The following is a 17,026-nucleotide window of genomic DNA, read 5'->3' on the forward strand; positions in this document are numbered from 1 at the left end:
GATCATATTGAAGTGTTATATAGGAATGACTAGCTGAATAACTCAATTAACAGGAAGTCAGAAGAGAGGGGAAATATGCTTCTTCACACCCATTCCTATTAAGAGATGGGCCACAGTATTCTCTGCTAACTGAAGCTCCCAAACAGCCCAACACAGATCATGTTGCAGAAGCTGATATGAGGTATCACCAAAACATGAATAACTGAAGCCAAAACCTTGTTTGAAGGGACTGCAGCCAGTTCACCTGCATAGGCTGATGAAAAGCACCCCTGACTGTGGCAGTCATCTGAAAAGCCAGCAGAAACACAGTAGAAAAACAATTTCCTCACAACTCTGGTCTTTCCAAGTATGTAATGCACACACCTACAAGGAGAGTTGGGTGTGCTCAGGGCACAGGGCCACATATGTGGGACAACAGCAAGTCTGGCCAGTGCCCCACATGGAGTATGCTAGAATATAATCTCTAAGTATTTTAATGTTAAATACTCAGAAAACAGCTTTATCTGAAATTTGAAATCCATAAACACAGGGGTGGGCAACCTTTTTTATTCTACAGGCCAGATCCTTCTCAAGATCTGCCTTGCAAGCCAATCAATGGTTCCCCCTTCATTTCTGCAGCTGTTTCACTGCAAACCCCTTTTGCACTGGGGTTGGGTGTGCGAGGAAACGCCCTGCAGGGAGATCACATGCAAACTTGGACTAAGCAGGACACCCATCTCTTCACATTGGCTGGGGGGGGGGGGGCAACCCTGCTTAGCACTTGACTCCTACTTAGCAGGTGTTTCAAAAGCTCCAGCCAGCCAGCTGGTTGTTGATCGCTTTGGAAGCTGCCTAAGTGAGCTTTGGCGAAGCCCCGCTCTCAACTTATAAAACACTCAACCACGTAAGCATATACTTGATCCAAGTCGATAACTGTCCACCTCATGTATTTGATGAAATATGCTCTGAGCTAAAAAGAACCCAGGCCACTTTAAATAGAAATGTGTCAGACTTTGAGGTGCCACAAGTTTCCTTTGCTTTTGCTACAGCAGACTAACACAGCTGCTCTTCTAGAGTTAATTACAGCAGTATCTTTAAAACATCAGTTCTGTAGGCTACTCACGATGGAGTTAATAAAAACTTAAATCACCTACCATAGATTACCTTGTGCAACTATAAGACCTGCTCATTTAGATTTTTCTAGCATCAGTACATACTTTTGTGGCAGCATTTCTAGGCCACCATTAGACAAAATATTAAACTCATTCACTGGGTGTTTACACCACAAGCACTACAGCTTAGCTGAGACTTCTTTCCACAACTATTTAGCACTGACTAATTATAAACTGCTGCTACGTTCAAGACTCGATTTCTTCTCTGGAATATCACTATATCAGCACTTTCATGCTTTGCAAGAAATAATAAGAATTCTTTGGGACATTTACATTTTGATTTGCACATCTTCAAAGAATTCCGACTTATTTTCCCATGCAATTATCCCCAAAAATGGGTTTTGAATTTGGCAGGACTAGGGTCACTGGCCCTTGATCTTTTATGGTTTGAAGCAATTTAAAGATTGATGCTGCACTGACAGCTTAATTATAGTGTATCTGCCCTGCAGCTGATAGAGAAAAAGTTTGAAAATCCAACTCTATTCATACATGCAAGATATTACAATGAGAGATCAAACTGCTAGCATAAAACCCTAATTCAGTAATAGAAGATTTACCATTTCCAAAATTAAACTGCTTCACAATGATTTTCAGTAAAATAATGAACTGATAAATGACTTGACAAATTTAGCAAACTTCTCTCAAGTGACTATCCTGAGGAAGAACACATATACAAGCACAAATTCAGTGCCTGCTGGAGGGCAGGGGAGATGTTAAAACTTCAATATAATAGAAATGGGGGAGGGCATCTTCTTCTTCTATAGTGTCTCACATCCATCTTTGGATATACATCTCTTCAATTTCTCTCCAGCATTCTCTGTTGTTTGCTTGCTGCATCCACTTAAGCCCTGCTATTTTAGTCCAGTGTGAACAATAGGTGAGGTTGACGTTTAAGTAAGAGAGGTAGTGGGAAAAGCCACAAAGTTAGTTTAAATGGGCATAAACAATTTTAAAAGACCTAGGTGGTAAGTTTCATAGAAAGGAGATTCCGACTAAACATCAGTTTTAGATTGTCCACCCATCAGATAGGTGGTCATCCCCTTGGTCATGCACAAGGCATGTGACAAGAGATGACTCAGGTCAATGGACTAAAGCAGTGCTAGTGTGCAAAAATCAGCAGTTGCAGACCTCATAACACTCTTGAGATGGCTTTGGAAGGTACAGTGTACAAAACAATTCCTGCCACTCCCTAGAGGAGGAAGAGGCATGTGGTGGTCATAGGTGACTTCCTGCTGAGGGGGACAAAGGCAGCAGTGTGCAGGTAACACATTGTTTCAAGAGGTGTGCTGTCTTCAAGGTGTGAAGGCTCAGTATGTGACAGACAAGTTGCCAAGTCTTATAAAGCCCACTGATCACAACCCCTTCCTTTTGATTAATGTGGGTACAAACAATACTGCCACACACAGCCTTTTACATACAGCAAGGACCTTGGGGTACAGACTGTGTGTTTTTTCTTCACTCCTTCCTGTTGAAGGTTGTGGCCCAGGAAGAGAAGGGGAAATACTGGAAGTAAACCACTGGCTGTGCAGGTGATCATCAGGAGCTTACAGATGAGCTGGGATTTAAGAAGGGCATGTTTAAGAATTGGAAGAAAGGGAAAATCATGAAGGAGGATTATACAAGAGTAGTCAACAGTTGTGGGGTGAATGTCAGGTGGACTAAAGCTCAGAATGAGCTCAGGCTTGCAAAAGAAATTAAACATAATTTTAAAAAGTTTATTCAGCTATGCTGAAAGCACGAGGAAGACCAGGCAAGTAGTTGGCCCTCTGCATGAAGACAGAAATGCTATCAGGTGACAGAGAGAAGGCGGAACTGTTCGACACCTAATTTTTCTGGGTCTTCACATCCCTAGCTTAAAACTGAAATATTCAATATCTCATAAAAGTGTAGGAAAATACAAACCCATGAATTTCACCCAGCTGAAAAGATTCTGAAGAGACTTGCTGAATCCAAACAGCTGGGCTCATCTGACAGGTGATCCAATCCTTGCTTTCAACTCTGAAAGCAGGGATGAGAATGGTTGGCTGGCTAATAGCCAGCCTGATCTGCACTTTCAAAGCTAATCTCTGTCAGAAGATGTGTATTTTGCTTGTGCTTGGCTCCCAATTAATTCTTACTCCTTCCTGATAGAAAAAAAAAGTTTTGTCACTCCATATTTGTGAAGATTGACAATACCAGGTTGCTTTAGAGAAAACTAGAAATTATGGTAGTGTAACCCTTGCCAAATTCACATAAAGCTAGTGATGCCCTAGGAGTTGGGTAAAATGCAACATAGGCATGCAGAAGGAAACATAACCCCAACCCAGCCAGCCTTTCCCTTCTGTAATCAGCCACTCTTTGAAGATACTTCCCCATCTTGGAACCCCACTTTTTATTTAAAAAAATGCTGGGAATAAGCAATTTCAGGGAGTGAAATGGTGGGAGGGAGGATTCAGATCCCACCCTCCTGCCTGTCCCTTGTTGAACTCAAAAACCGATCCCTGATTGATATGAATTCAACAACAAATCAACTCTTATTACAGGTCTGCTGCTGTAAAATCTGGTTTGGTTCTTAAATTAGCATCTTTCTTTCTTTTTTCCTACTTGATCTCTCAAATTACATCATCATCATACAAGTCATGAGAGTAGCTTGGAAGAAATTACCCTACAGAAAGTAGACAGTAACCAATAGTTAGCGTGCATGAATTTTTCATAACAGACTCTCCGTTGTCTAAGTCTTCACCAAAATAGTTACCCCTGACGTTCATGTGAAAGCCAAATTTACCCTTACCTTTTGTTCATTTTTTCTGTCCCATTGCTTGTTGGAAATATGTGCCTGCATCCCTGAATTGGAGATGAAGAATGCAGTCTTGGAAATAATACAGCTCAATAAATACCGCATTACCACTTGGAATCCACTCAAAAAAAGGTTTCCACATACAAACCTAATAGCTATGAAAAATTTCAGCTATGTTCAGAAGGAGATCAGAGAGCTACTCTTACATAACTCCCTATGTGAACACTGTCAAACAGTGCACACTGTTAACTAAACTAATAAATAATCAATTATCTAAAATAGGCTTAATTACACAGCTTGCATAGATCAGTTTATTAAGCAAAAGCTTCTACAATAACCATCCTACGCAAGTTATATTAGATGTATGTCAAACTACCTTGAAATATGCTATTGTCCACAAAAACAGCTGTATACAGCTTTTCAGAGATGAAAACCAACAGGTACAAGGTGATACTATCAAACCATGAAAAATCTTTTCCTTCCAGTAGCACCTTAAAGACTAACTAAGTTAGTTCTTGGTATGAGCTTTCGTGTGCATGCACACTTCTTCAGATACCTTTTCCTTCCAGTAGCACCTTAAAGACCAACTAAGTTAGTTCTTGGTATGAGCTTTCGTGTGCATGCACACTTCTTCAGATACTGACTATGGCAGACCAACACGGCTACCTATCTGTAACATGAAAAATCTGCAATCCACATCAAAAGCAATATACTCCTAACATTATCTGCCCTATTTTTATTGATTTCCTGGGTTTACATATCAATATGTAACAGTGCATAGAATGAGGCCACAAATAAAATGTCAGTTTACAAACAAAGCAGAATATAATGTAATCTCAGGGGAGGTTTGAGGCTGGAGATTTCAGAAAGGCCACTTTTAAAAGCACTAAACTGTTGGTAAAGCCTAACTATAATAACATTACCGTAAATATTATATTTTGCTTCATGAGATATTTTTATTACCTCCTTCCGTTTGATTCAGTTTAGATATAAGTAGTCATGGGAGTATTTCTATTCTTGTACTGTTTTCTTTGCAAGCCTGGAATGAATTCTTCATTAATGTAAAAAGTCATGAAGGTGAAACGTCAGGGCTCAAAATGCAGATTCAGCCCTATTTCTTCAAGTGCTTACTTACATAAAGCATGCTTAGCTCAGCATTCTTCATCACTTAGAAAATTAAAGCTTCTAAAGGAGTTACATTTTTTCCTGTATAATTTGATTCTTCCTGGGAGTTATTTAGCTGTGCTGCCCTAAACTGTCAACTCACACTCTAACTTGAAATAAGATAATCATAGCCTGGTAATAAAAAGTATTTGGAAAAAGTTCCTACAAATATTGAAAGATCCCCAACCAAACGTATAATATATGTATTCTATCAAAGTTTAATCATCATAGGAAACATGTGCCAATGGAATCTCAAGAAGTTTGAAAAGTTGTAACAGGTTTTGCAACAACAAAATGCTTCCAGCTAATTGAGAGTCTATTCAACTACCATATATCACCATGGCCCTTATCTGCCGTGTTTACATATAGTTCTTAAGTAGGCATTAGGCATGCCTGGTTGACCATCATTCAGGTTGTTTGGACAGCTTATCGCAGTTAACACTCATTTTAAGTTAAGGACAATTAATTTCTGTACTACAACTGGCATAATTTAAATGGTGGCCACTTGAGAGGGGGAAAAAACCTATTCCTCAATGTTACCCAGGAACATAGCTATACAGTGGTACCTCTGGATGCGAACGGGATCCGTTCCGGAGCCCTGTTCGCATCCAGAAGTGAATGCAACCCGCATCCGCGCATGCACGGGTCACGATTCACTGCTTCTGCGGATGCGCGTGACATCATTTTGACTGTCTGTGCATGTGTGAGCGGCGAAACCCAGAAGTAACGCACTCCATTACTTCCAGGTTGCCACAGCGTGCAACCCGAACATACTTATCCTGAAGCTACTTCAACCCGAGGTATGACTGTACACATTATTTAGCATCATAAGATTATAGAAATTGTGGTTATAAACTTCAATAAAGTATCTAATGGCATGTGAATCCTTGCACATAACAACAAACGAATTATTCCTTCCAAAGAATGCTTTTCACACTCCATCATGTAGTCATGCAGAAATCTCAAACACTACCACAAACATATCATACACAATTGGGAGACACTTGTATGTGCACACCCCTTCCAAAAGTTGCTCCAGAATGTCTTCCAGTTTTCAGAAGGGCCTTCCGGGGATGTAGGGAAAAGTAGGAAATTCACCCCCCACTTCTGGTTAAAGCCATCTAACATTACTATATGCAGTCGTACCTCGTTTTGCGGCCAGGATCCATTCCGGAGCCACGGCCACTAGCCAAAAAGGACACAGAAGCAAAGCGCCACGTCTGCGCATGCGTGTGGAGCGGTTTGCATTTCTGTGCATGCGCGAGCGGCAAACCCGAAAATAACCCATTCCGGTACTTCCGGGTTTGCAGCGGACTTTCGCCGGAATGGACACTAGACAAGGCGGATGTTCGCAGAGGTATTACTGAATGCATAAATTTAGGGAAGTTATCTGTCATGGGTGGGAAACTGGTCTTAGCCCAAGGACTGCATTCACTTCTGGGCAACCTGCCAATGTGTCAAAAGTAGGTAGAAAACTATTTTTTAAAATATTAGTAGTAATAGTAGTAGTAGTAGTAGTACACCACCCTACATTTATTATATTGTATTTGTTTATACCACCTTTTATCAAAAGATCCCAGAGTGATGCATAACATTGAAAACATATTTTACGGAGCATAATACAAACATAATTCAAAGCATAGTAATAACAGACAGCATGATAATAAAATAATCATAATAACATTCCCCCAACTTTAACAGGCCATCAATTATTTAATGGCCAAAGGACTTGGTAAAGAGGAACTGTTTTGCCAGGCACCTAAAGACATGTAATGATGGTGCCAGGTGAGCCTCTCTGGGGACTGCATTCCACAGACGGAGAACAAGCATAGAAAAACCTGTTTGTAAAGTAGGCTGGTTTTTGCATCCACTCACACACCCCTGTCTGTTCCCCATCCAAGCAAAAAAGGGTCAACATCAGACTTCAATGACACATTGTGGCCAGATAAAAACACCCAAGGAGGGTGGAACTTGGGAAGGGAATGTGGTCTGTAAAGCATCCCCAAGGAGGCCTGGAGGGAGGACCAAAGGTTCCTCACCCCTGCCTTCAGAAAAGAGTGAACATGTAAATAGGGGGGTGGAGTTGCACTTACCTTAAATATATAAAAGTGAGAAATCAAGCTTTTCCTGATTCTAACATATTTTAATGGGAAACAAAGCTTTGGGGGAGGGGGGAATCCCACAATGTAAAAATGTTGAAGAGCACAAAAAGCAGCATGAGAAGCTGTCCTCAAGGACAACACAAGCCTTCTTCTAGTTATACAAGAGGGAAATAATTGTCCTACACCAAAAGGAATATTTGCACCACACATATATTACAGAGTAGACACCGTCATGTGTATAAATATCTGTGTGGTATAAGCAAGTTAATAGATAAACTGGGGGTAATTCAAAAGTTCTTAGGGAGGAGAAAATGAAAGTGAATGACGGTATCCAGTGAGGATTATTCCATCAATGCAACTATTTCTATTACAAAAATGGGAGCTAATAAAAACTGCCAGGAATATTAAGGATGGTTTAGAAATAGGCAACAGCAAAGGAATGCTAACAGGATAACTAGGGAAAGCGCTCCAAGAAAAATAACAGCTGTCAAGAAACAGGAGCAATAATTCCCTGTGGTTGGCTGGAAAGCAGCAAAAAGCTACAGCAAAACACCCACTTTTGAAAACTAGGAGTTCCAGCAGACAGGAGTAGAATCAAAGGGTGCTTCTGCAGTGAAGTCAAGATGAGACATATAAATAAGATTATCCTGCAACACAACAGAAATCTCCTATGTTACATTTAAAATGCCCAACACTCTTCCAAAGTTTAATTCCCATTTCAAAACATAAGCTGCCCAAATACTGCAGAACTTGCTAGCTACAATTACTGCAATAAGCAGTCCTTCATTCTAGAGATGCATACACACGCAGCTAAACAGGAAATTGCAGCACTGATTTTGGTTAAAACAGCATCCTCTATGACAAAGTAAAGGAGAATCAAAACACAAAGGGAACAGTATTACAATAGGTAAGGAAAGAATTCCAGTTACCTAGCACTTGCAGGGCTGCATTCCATAAGAGTCAGCTTGGCTAGAAGATATCTGGTGGCCTGCCATTAAGCTTTTAAAGCAAATCCACACTATAGCCACCCTGAAGAATTCACAGTGCTCTACTGTGCAGATATGGAACAGCCAAGGGATCACTGAGGAACAGCTAAAAAGGCTGAAAACCAGACTATATCCAGTGTAGACATGAAAGAAACATTAAGCATGAAGCTTACATAAATAAATGGAAGGTAAAGGGGACAATTATCAGTTCTGAAGGTTATGTCACCCCTCCAGGAGTGACTGCAGATACCATGTAGCTACAAGGCCCAGGAGTGCAGGTGTGTTACACCTCACAACTAGCAGCAGTCCTTTCTTAATAACTAGAACTTACTGTTATCTATGCACCAATAACCACTTGGATTACTGTTACGTGCATCGTGTGGTTATACCCTTAAAGATAGTTCTGAAGCACAGAATGCTGTACAGTATTGGCTAACATTAATTTTTGGACCCATCAGACACGCAGAGTTTACTGCCATAAATGGAACTCTTGTAAAAGGGAACTTTCCTTTAAACTAGGAAAGAGAATCCTGCAGCCCTCCAAATAAAGTTGGATTCCTACTCCTTTCAGCCTCAGTCAGCATAGCCAAAGGTCAGCCTAATGGGAGTTGTACTCCAACAACACTGAGAGAGCCACAGGTTCCCTAACCCTACAGTTAGAAGTGTTCTTGGTTTTAATGCAAGCCCTTTTTGAAAAATAGAGGGCAGGCTTCCCACTAAAACTCAAGCTTAGAGCTAGAAAGTTCTGGCTGACACTCTTCTCAGGTGCAGAACCCACACATGGGACTGTACAGAGACCGTGAAAAGAAGCATTGGGCCTTTTCAAGTAGCAGTGCTGCAATTATGGAATTGTTCTTCATGTAAAGACAAGCCAGTCCATGTTCCTGCTTATCCTTTTTTTTTTGTATTGGTCTTTTAAATCCAAAGTTTTATTCTCCAGGTCAGCCTTTCTCAATCCTGGGTTCCCAGATGTTGTTGGACTACAACTCTCATCATCTATGACCACTGGTCCTGCTAGGGATGATGGGAGTTGTAGTACAAGAACATCTGGGAACCCAAGGTTGAGAAAGCCTGTTCTAGGTTTTAAGTGCTACTGCTTTGGTTCCATGCACCGGGCATTTTTTGCTGCTCATGTTTTTTAATATGTTTTATTTTAGTTAGTTCACATATTCATAGGTTTTAGAAATATTATATGCTGTCTGGAGTGCCTAAATGGAATAAAGTTTGCAAACATTAAATAAATAAACCACTAGTCAAAAACTGAGAAAGCAAAAGGTATTTCCCAGGAATTTTTAAAGGGCACATATTTAGCTAATGGCCCTAACATTGATATGTTGTCAAGGGCAACCTAAGAGTAAGCTTTCAACTTCAACAAAGAATAATTATTGTACCATCTCATCAACTGGTTTTGGAAGAAGCCTACTGTACAAACAACTGGAACATTGCCTAGACAAGTTCTGTGGTTGTATAAAAAAAGAAGGCATTAGGGAAAGCATCAATCACACCTTCACAGTCAAGGGCACAACAGAAGTCAGTTATGCTTATCCCTATAGAAGTACACCATCCAACTGAATGTCCATGTTCAGACATTACTCTAAACTACACTGTATCATGACAGGAACAAAGATATTCCCTCCCCAGCAAGGCCATGAGGAGGTTGGAAGCGTCTACTTTCAGACTTCCATAGGAACCACAACCCACAGGAAAATATTGGCCTGCCTGGAGCTCCAGTCTGGCCCACGAGGACATTTTCCCCGAACTACACACTGATGTCACTGGTGATGTCAGCTATGGAGCAGGACCTTCTCCTTTAAGCAAGTGGCAGATGTGCAAGCAGAGGAAAGATTAAAGGAGCCTGTACAATGAGGGCTTATTTGCCTCTCTGCACCTCTGCCTGCTTCAAGGAGAAGCACTTTAAGGCAGCCCCACTCTCCCATCTGAGCCTGGGAACTGCCTTAAAGTAAGCACTGTTCCAAGCAGTCTCTCCACCCCACCCTCTCTGAGACTGCCTCAAATAACACTGCAAAGTATTTCTGTGTGGTTGCCGTACCCCACTTTTTGCTCCTATTTCCTCTTCCTTTTTTAAATCCCGTTTTTCAGAGCAGTTTATGTTTAAATACAGTTATCCAGTTGACTTTTGGTCATGGGATAAACCTATTAGTCCCTTCCCCCTGCACCACCTCCTACACTGTACTGGAGGGTTGGGACACACACACACACACACACACACACACACACCCTGCCAAATAATTGAGAAAAGCTGCTGGGGATTGAAGGCAGGGAGAAAAAGACTTATACCCAGTGCTTTTTTTCTTTAAAAAATGTTTAGGGGGTACTCTCATTTTGACTCAAGTAAATCACCATTTTATAGTTCAAATCAGGTGAAATCAATACAGTAAATGGACAATAGTACAAAGATTCACAAAATGTTTAGGGGTATGCATACCCCTGTGTCTCCCCCCAGAAAAAGCATTGCTTATACCTTATGTTCCTCTCTTCCCCACCCCAACCCCAATCAGCGGGATTCCTTCACTGGATCAAAAGTTTTCTGTGGACAGAAGGAACCTGTCTGTCCACAGAAGGCAAAGTCTAGATCCAAGTAGTGGTGTGTATTCTTGATGTATATGGATTACTTCAGTATTCATTACTCTCTTTTGTTTGGCTCTCCTGTTTGTATCTACTGAAACTCAGTAGTTTCTGTTTTCCAGTTTCCAGTTTTTCTTCAAGAAGTATTTTTTTAACTCAACTAACCCTTTATTACCAGTTAATTCCATGACCTTTGTTTAGAAGGCTTTTTGTACCTCACTGAAGTAACACATCTGCATGCTTTGCAGTTTCCACCCCAACACTCCACTAAAGTGTTGTGCTCTGCTACTTCATTTCCCTGCTGCTTACTGACTACCTATACTCTCCACATGTCTACCATACTTCGTGCAGTAAGTTATATGTAGAGTTGAAAAAATTAACTTCTAACCATGCAGGCTGTAGTCCTAACCACAGTTACACTGAAATATGTTCCATTAGAACAGAAGTGAGGAACTGGATTTCCCCACAAGCCAACTTTGAGCAGTGGTCAGTACTAGCCACCTATCAATCACCTGTTATCATGACATCAAGTGACAGACAGCTGTCCAAGTTTAAAGGGGGTCACTGTAACTGCTGATCAGTGGTTACAGCTACCTCCTTTGTCAGTGTGCTGGGAAAATGCCTTCAAAGGGGCTTGCTGGAAATACTGATCACCAGCCATGCCCCTCACCAACTTGCTCTGCACACTCAACTGGAATGCGCCCTTGGCTTTGCTTGTCAGAACAGAATGGTAGTAATAAAGGTGTGAGGGGTCCAGAAACCTCTGACTCTTGGATGACTGGAGCAGGGCCTACTGTGCAAAGGTAAAAGTCACATCCACTGCTCTGCCTACTTTGGCATCTGGCCTCATCTACTTCACCTCAAGCTCCAACCACCACTGGCATGGAGGCCTCATAAGATTGCCCAGAAGGAAATGTGGTCCTCACTTTTGCTACCAGTGTCTGAAATCAGTGCGACTACATGGAAATTTCTGGGTGCCAGGTTGGCAACCACAGTTTAAAAACCTCTGCCTTATTCCATAGTTAATACCATTTCCATTTCCACTGTGTGTTTTTCTCCTTCTTGCATACTTGAACTAGTGAACTGTTGTAAGGACAAACTACAGTGTAGTTAAGATCACAGAATTGTAGAATTGTAGCATTGGAAGGGACCCCATAGGTCATCTGGTTCAACCACCCTGGCGAATAGACATTCCATTGTGGCGACTGCAATCTAGATTCAAGGTGCCATTTGGCACCTAGCTTACATACCTGAGTTTCTAACACTGACTGCTACAGGGAAAGTGATGGTGCTAAACAGTGGCCGCATAACAAACATTCCAAAATCAGATTCTTAAAAGCCTGGCATATTTGGATTCTGTGGAACTCAAACACTTGAGTTTCTCCTGAATGCTTGCAGCAGTCTAAAACAAGTTCATTAATCCATGTAGCTGCGCACACAAGTGCCTGTCCATCACATATTCTAATTAGTTTTTGTTCAGCTTGACAGTTGCAGCAATCTCCTCCCTTAGAGGAACTGCTGAGGTATCACCTATCCAAGGTTTGGAAGAGAGCTGGAAGGGAAAGATGAATACTGTACATAGGTTATAATAAATTTCTCTGTTTTTGCAGCAAAAATATGGGACTATTCACTTTCCCCCTAATTTCACTCCACTCTTAGCAAAACTTGAAGAAGTGAAGTACACGTGCAAAAACAAGAAATAGCTCTGATATTGTGCATTTGAAGTACTTCACATACATTCTGATCACCATCCTGCATTGTTGGTTAGTATTATCTCAAGATTACAGATGTCTGTGATGTGGAGGAGAAATCTCCACTCCACATACTTGTCTAAAGTCACTGAGGCAATGGCAAGGCAATATTAGAACTAAGGAATGTCCTGGCTCATAGCTCAGTGTAGGAGAGTCTGTTACAGTCCAGCACCAATAACAGGCTGAATTTGAGGTGACTGGAGCGAGAGGGGAGAATACAAAGCAGCAGTAGAAACATGTATAATTCTGATTAGAAAGAAGGGCATCCTGCAAAGTGGGTACTGCCCCTTCCCCCCAGACTGCTGTGCTGTCCTCTCCCACACAGACTATGTATTTGTTTTCTGCCTTTATACTACACCAAGACTACACCACTTGTGCTTTCTTTGCATTTGATTTTTGTTTTTGTTATACGCAGCTCCAGGGGCTACGAAATAAAAATATAGGACTGGTATAGTGAGACAGGGACTTCTAAACCCAGGAGTGGGGAACCTTTTTGGTTCCACAGGCCAGATCCTTATCAGGACTGCTTTCATGGGCCTCATTGGACATAATGGCACCATTATGATGTTAAATGATTGACAGGTGGGAGGTGTGCCCACTCCTCAAAATCGCTTGTGCAGGATTTCCAAACAATGGACAGAGAGATGGCTATTGGGTGCTTGAAAACCTGAAGCAGTTTCAAAACCCTTCTACTGTTTGCAAAGGGCTTTCAGGCAGCTCCGGTGCTCCCATTTGGACTTCCCCCATGAACTCACTTGTGTAAGTGGCCATCCACAATCTATATTCTCTCAAACCCTTTCACATCTGCAAACTGAGGACAGGAATACTATCTTCTTCCCACAGAAACTGGACTATTTATTGCCAGGGGGTATAGTTCCCAACAGTTGGAATGTTCATAGACATTTCTTCTCAAATGGGCTTAGCTAGTCAACACCAGAGGCTTCATAACCACAAAATATAGATAATTCATTGAGAATGGCCCATAACTCAGTAGTAGTTAACATGCTTTGCATTCGGGAGGTCCCAGGTTTAACCCCTGAAATATCCAAAAAGAGCTGGGAAAGACTACTGCCTGAAAAACTGTCAGTCAGTATCCACTATACTGAGCTAGATGAAGCATTGATCTGATTCAATAAAGGCAGCTTCCTATGTCTATGAAGTACTATGAACAATGCAAATATGCCATAAAATGCTAAATAATACTGCCCTGTTTAAGGCAGGATGGTTATTTTAGATAATGCTGGCCTAATAAAGTATTTAAGTGATGTATATATAGCATGTTTGAGTTGCCATATATAACAGATATGCACTGCAATGGAGACAATTCTTACATTTCCACAGTGTTCAGAGTAGCACTGGTTGCTGAGGGCCAGTGACCTGACAAATTCAAAGAAGACAGGTTTAAACTAGATGAATTAACAAATCTGAACTGCCAGAGTATAAACTAAGCACCACTTGATTGCAAAAGATAGCAGAGTCACAAGTCTGAGCCCAGGATTAACTTTATAGATCCATTTTTAATACTTTTATTCCACCTTCCTTTTTCCAATAAATACTTAATTCAACATCAGTGTACAGTATTTGCTCGAGTCTAATGCCCCATCAAATCTAATGTGCACCTTAATTTTCAGAACCTAGAAACCAAAAAAGTATTTATTGGTGAATGTAAATGTACCATCAAATCTAATGTGCACCTTAATTTTCACGTGATTTGGCCAAAAAAGGTATGCATTAGATTTGAGTAACTACAGTAATTAAAAGTTACAATTCAGAAGTCAGCACAACTCATAAACCAATAAGCTTCATAACAGAGGTTATCAAAATACTGCCCTACCATCTGCTCAAACAATTCAATGAGAATTCTATGAAACATGTTCCCCAGATGTACATTCTCCCTACAGAGAAACAACACTTATGAGTCAGATAATAGCGCTAGAAAATCCCAGACCCCTAAACATTTGATTCTGCTGCCAGATACTGAAATATCTTTCCTGTCCTAACCAATGAAGTTCTCAAAGCAACTTCCACATATAGCACTTGTTCCACATCAACTTGAAGTAAAAGATACCTTTAGAATCACAGTTCCACAAGTTTTATGCAACATTTGTCTGCTTTGTATTATGCTATTATCGTCTATGACTACCACTTTTTAAAATATTTCTAGACCTGAAATATTTTGCAAGTGCCAACAACTAAAAAATAACTTACAAACAAAAAAATATGGTATACTTCTAAACACATTACACAGTATTAGAGATACAATGGGTTTTTTTCACAGGAATCAATACCAAGCTCTCAAATAACTATACAGTGGTTTTAACAGAACACTGTTCAGTCGAGAACTGCACTTTTAATACAAGAATATATTTAAAAATAAATCTATATTATAGCATGTTCACAATTACTGAAATACATAGTGATCACTGGCTAGCAATTTAACAGAGCAAACATATCTTTAGTTTCCTTGAATACCCTATTGCAACAAATGAATTCCTCTTTCAATGGAATTCTGACTTCAAAGCTCATTATGAAATTCAGTGAATTAATGATTCCCAGTGGATATGTGGCTTGCTAGAGAAATGCTCAGAGAATTACATCTACATAATGAAGGGGTTGATATAAACTACATAATGAAACCCCTTTTTAATGGGTTGATATAAACTGCTTAGTCTCATCAACAGACAAAAACATAGCTCAACATGCCTTAAAAAATTATGCTATTTACCTCCATTCATTTTATACAGAGGTAATCACAAAGCTAAAATCATTTCCTATTAAGATTCAGCTAGGAAAATTCTCTATTAAGACTGATAGCCAAGTACTGCAGTGCTTCACTGACTTTTAGAAAGCAGTGTCTTCTAACAGATTTTTTTCATCTGTTCATCATCTCCTTTGCTTTCTCTCTCATGCTGCTGGTTGATTCCTCGCTCACTAGCATTCTGTGGCCCAGGGCTGCCGCATTCATGCATCCTAAGAGCCTACCCCCATGGCTACTTCAGCCTTTATGGCTTTGTTTCTATGCATACATTTTTACTATATCTCAATATCTTGTCATACTGTGCATATGTTCTTCCCCAAATTTTCTACTCAGCTCTTTCAATGCAACTCTTCCCATTACTCCCAATTACTCCTAGATGCTTCATTGTAATTTACTTCCAGGTAGTAGCAGCAGGGGACGTGGGTGGCGCTGTGGGTTAAACCACAGAGCCTAAGACTTGCCGATCAGAAGGTCGGCGGTTCGAATCCCCGTGACGGGGTGAGCTCCCGTTGCTCAGTCCCAGCTCCTGCCAACCTAGCAGTTCGAAAGCACATCAAAGTGCAAGTAGATAAATAGGTACCGCTCCGGCGGGAAGGTAAACGGCGTTTCCGTGCACTGCTCTGGTTCACCAGAAGCCGCTTAGTCATGCTGGCCACATGACCCGGAAGCTGTACGCCGGCTCCCTTGGCCAATAAAGCCAGATGAGCGCCGCAACCCCAGAGTCAGCCACGACTGAACCAAATAATGGTCAGGGGTCCCTTTACCTTTACCTTAGTAGCAGCAGACATTTCTGAAGCAATTCTAATTGCCTTCTGCCAATACAAAATCTTTACATTCAATCCTTTCTAATATTGCTTCATATCAAATATTGCTCCATAATGCCCACTAGGTCATTTACACACCTTATTACTCATTGTTTATGAGCAGTATTAGTAATGGGTGACTTGCCTGTTTGAGCAAGGCACTACATCAGAGCAATCAATATGGGGCCCTCCAGATGTTGTGGAATGAAATTCTCATCAGCTCCACTCAGAATGAGCCATAGGCAGAGATGATGGGAGTTGTAGTCTACAACATCTAGAAGCCATCAAGCTGACTATCCCTGCACTACATATTACACACCACATGTAAAATTTTCATTGAACTTTAAATGTCACCGTATGTCAACTCAAAGCAGTATTTTCAGTAGAGGGAGTTTCCAAATTCATCTAAAAGTCATTAAGCGATGGAAAGTCAATATGCTTTGGACTAGGACCATGGAAAACCAAGTTCAGATCTCTACTCTGCCACAAAGCTCACTAAGTGACCCTGGGTCAGTCACAGACTCTAAACCTAACATACCTCACACAGAGTTGTTGAAATAGAATGAATGGTGGGAAGAATCATACAGATTGTCCTTAATTATTTGAAGGAAGGATAAGATAAAAATAATGATGACATGATGACCAACCAAGTATTGTACACGGATATCCAACAACCAGTTATGAATCAAAATCTGTACACCTGCATTTGTCATAACATTCCCCAGAATATTATTCCCCCATGATGACAGGTGGTGGAGGGGGTGTCTTTTCTTCTCACTCAATGTCCTGTCAAAATATGGTCTATTCAATCAATTATCATTTATCCATAAATGATATGCAATGAATCTCCTTTTCAAAACACTTCTCTCTATATATATGCAAAGCCAGCATATTGTGTTAAGATCTATGTCTCTCCATAGGATAATTATGATAGACTAAACCTTTGACA

General features: G+C 40.7%; 1 protein-coding gene across 10 annotated transcripts in view; it reads right to left on the bottom strand.

Moving 5' to 3' along the window:
• The window catches only part of RAPGEF2 (Rap guanine nucleotide exchange factor 2), a 160,656-nt gene that overhangs the window by 131,589 nt on the left and 12,041 nt on the right, over window positions 1–17,026 (bottom strand). The window lies entirely within an intron of this gene.

Source organism: Podarcis filfolensis, assembly GCF_964270895.1.
Source record: "Podarcis filfolensis genome assembly, chromosome: 9".
In the NCBI taxonomy this organism is placed as follows: domain Eukaryota; kingdom Metazoa; phylum Chordata; class Lepidosauria; order Squamata; family Lacertidae; genus Podarcis; species Podarcis filfolensis.